This window comes from Condylura cristata, unplaced genomic scaffold (genome assembly GCF_000260355.1).
Source record: "Condylura cristata isolate star-nosed mole 26May11 unplaced genomic scaffold, ConCri1.0 scaffold00003, whole genome shotgun sequence".
NCBI classification, from domain to species: Eukaryota; Metazoa; Chordata; class Mammalia; order Eulipotyphla; family Talpidae; genus Condylura; species Condylura cristata.
This window is the reverse complement of record NW_004567104.1, coordinates 3,471,205-3,474,375: the sequence shown is the minus strand read 5'-3', so window position 1 is coordinate 3,474,375 and position 3,171 is coordinate 3,471,205. Positions and strand designations below refer to the sequence as shown.

At 48.9% G+C, this 3,171-nt stretch overlaps 1 protein-coding gene across 2 annotated transcripts in view; it reads left to right on the top strand.

The window, feature by feature from the left end:
* Nucleotides 1–251: 251 nt before the first annotated feature.
* Nucleotides 252–3,171, top strand: part of SLITRK3 (SLIT and NTRK-like family, member 3) — an 8,801-nt gene continuing 5,881 nt past the window's right edge. Inside the window, exons 1-2 of one of the 2 annotated variants that reach the window (XM_004674931.2) lie at nt 252–439; nt 835–1,453. The gene's annotated coding sequence lies outside the window, so the exon portion shown is untranslated. The remainder of the gene's footprint in view (nt 440–834; nt 1,454–3,171) is intronic. The other variant, XM_004674930.2, reaches the window with a different exon arrangement.

The window sequence follows — 3,171 nt, the reverse complement described above, 5'->3', positions numbered from 1 at the left end:
TCTCACATTCGACATAAAAGTTAAAATCAATCCTCAGATACAAAATGCTGATTTCCTGTCACTTAATTTTACAGGGCTTCTCTTTGACAAGCTGCCAGATTGTGACCGATAAGAGAGAGAGAGAGAGAGAGAGAGAGAGAGAGAGAGAGAGAGAGAGATCACTTGCTTCTTTGCTTCCTAAGCAGGGATTTGCCTGCGATGCGCGGCGAGAGGACTGCAGCGGCTGATTTACACAGTTGGCGCGGAGGAGGGGCGGGGGGTGCGGGGGGACAAGCTGGCGGAGACTCGGGCGATGGGCTGATCTGGGGGCTCCAGAGCGCCGCTCCCTCCCTGCACGATTTTGGGGCAGCTGATGGATTTACATTCAGATTCCTGCCTGGCGTTTCGTATATTACCTCCTAGTACCCAACCGGCGCTCCCAGTTTAGGTGCAGACGTTGGTAAGTAACCTGTAATCCGATTTTGGTTATTTCCTAGGCCATTAAAGTGACACTTTTAAAGCAGGTCAGACTTAAAAGATGCTGCCGCCCCGAGCGTCTCCTTGGCCTGAACGTTCCTTCCTCTTGCCCCTTTCCTGCACCCCTCCACCCCGCTTGAGAAGTGAGGGTGCTTGAATGATGAGCTGTCGGGGGCTCACTCTTTGCCAACAGGATCGCTTCCCCTTCGTGCTTTGCCTGATATCTCCAAATCCAAGTCGAATTTGGTGTGTACAGCCATACTGAGGTCTCTCTCTTTCTCTCTCCACCCCCCCCACCCTTTCTCCCTCTCTCCCTCTCTTCTTCCTCCCCCGCGCCCCCCCCCTTTCCTCTGGCCAATGCTGGAATCTGGGTTCTAGTCGCCCCCTTCCTGTCTCTTTGCCGCCCCTCCCCACCCTATTATCTTATCTACACACCATCCACCCCCATCTAGCCAAAGGGTCAAGAACGGAGACACCAGAGGAGCAAGGGCTAGTCCCATCTTCCTAGGATCCAGGAGGCCTCTGGCAGGGATTGAGCTGTGACAACCTTATTGAAAGCTAGAAGGAGCAAAAAAAAAAAAAAAAAAGGGACCCAGTCAGGGTTCTCGGGGACCTCGAAGCTTGCCTCTGAATTGAAAGCACAGAGATTTTAAATCAAAGAACCAAGTCCCGGGACTCTCACGCTGCCTGCTTGCCATCCGGGGCATATGGATCTGTGGTAGTGAGCTCCCTGTCACTGGCATTGCCGCGCTAGGTGAGCGCCGGGCTCTCCCATTGGTATGCGGCGACCATTTCTCTGCAAGTCTCAAAGGTGGGAAACACTTAAAAGGATTACAGGCGAGATTTGGTGGCCTTTCTGAAAGTTGGTGGCTGGAGCAGGAGAAAAATGCAGGCTTACGACACAATGGATACAATTCAGCCTCCCAGAGAGTTTGCACATCCTGTTGGGAAGCCCCTCGGAGCAAACCTCGGAGATCGTGATCACTCTGCACCATAGGTATTCGCCGCCATCCTTTTCTACTTTGGCAAATTGAAACCAGTATTTCTCGCTTGTAAGAGGTGCAATGTTAAGGATATAGTTTGACCGCGTCTTCTGAACGCTCACAGGTGCTAGGGGGTTGCTGCGTTTGGAACTGAATTATTAACTGTAAGGACGATGGTGGAAGGAGTGGCTTTGTAGACTAATAGACCCTCAGACCCCTTTTCTGGTGGAGGAAATCGTAAGTAACTCCAACAAATAGGCCAGGTGGCTGAGCGAAGGGCCCCTCCCCCAATGGTCCGCTCCCTCCTGTTGTAAAAGATGGAAGGAAAAAAGGCTTGAGCTTTAAATCATTTTCGTTTTCTAAACAAACCCATTGTGCCTTTCGCCTGGAGACAACAGATTAGAAAAGGATCCGTGGAAGGCTCAGAGCTCTTCAGAAAATGAATGATGCAGCATTTTAATTATTTGTTCTAGGGGAGATCGTTTTGCTTCCATATTGGAATATTTAATCTTAGATAACAAGAGATCTGTAGGCTGGGAGGTCGGGCAAAGGGGAGGGGGAGACGGGAGAGGGCACAGTGGGGAGAAAGGGCTTTTTGTCCTCCCCGTGGACAAACAAATGGTGTTCGACGCTCCCAGCGGGACGCGGATCGCGGACTAAATCCGGGCTTCTGGGCCCTTCACCCCCTAACTTTTGAAGCTCTTTCTATAGCTTAGACACATTCTACAGAGAAAAAAGAAAGGAGTGAAGTAATATTTAGGACCTGGATCAAGCCAAAAATGTAGAGGGTTACAGTTCAAATGAGAACGATGTATGATTACTCAGAGGGCCATTTACCACCTGGAAGCTCAGGGAAGCCTCCCAGATACCCACGGGTAACATCTCATCACCGGTTGCGATAAGATCCGTGAAACAGTAACGCTTCTGCACGTTGGGTACCGAGGTCTGTGTTGGGGAAGTTGGCGGGTGAGGTTGGGTGTTTTGGGCAGCTCGTGAAGGCTGGGATTGCTCAGGGTTTTGGTTCAGGCTGTTTGGTATCGGTTTTCTTTTCTGGTGAGACCTATCTGAGAAATAGGGTGGGTCTGGAATATTTAAGATGTAGGGAGTTAGAGAACCCAGCCCCCCTGCTTAGTCTCTGATCTCAGTTTCCAACATTACCTACTGTGGAAAAGCAAACACTTGTGCTGTCATTTTTAATGCAAATTATAATGTAAACAGCCTAAGACTGACTTTTGAGGAACATTTTGTTGAGCTATGTGTATATATGTAAGAACACCATAAGGACGATTTTTTATAAACACTTAAAGGGAAACCCTTGCTACCGGCAACTTTGAACCTTACAGTAATCTTGGTTCAGCTAAGTTATTTAGCTAAGAAAACCCCTCTCTTTCATATGAGTTTTTGACAGGATTGGTGTGGAGGGGGAATGCAGTGGGGGTTAGTGTGTTCTGAGGACTCACAGTTCCAACTAACTAGACCTCCTTGCTACATGCTTGTTTTTCTCGTTTCCCCACTAAGCTGCATTTCTTTCCAGTAAGTAGGACTGTGGAACTGTCTATATTCTTAAAGGGTTCCTAGGAACCATCATCTGGTGGCCTCTCTTCACTGCAACATCTCCCCTCAATCATGCCTACCCTCACTACTTCTTATAATCCCTTCCCCCAAAATATTTCTGAGGAATATTTGGCTTGAGAGAGAGAGAGAGAGAGAGAGAGAGAGAGAGAGAGAGAGA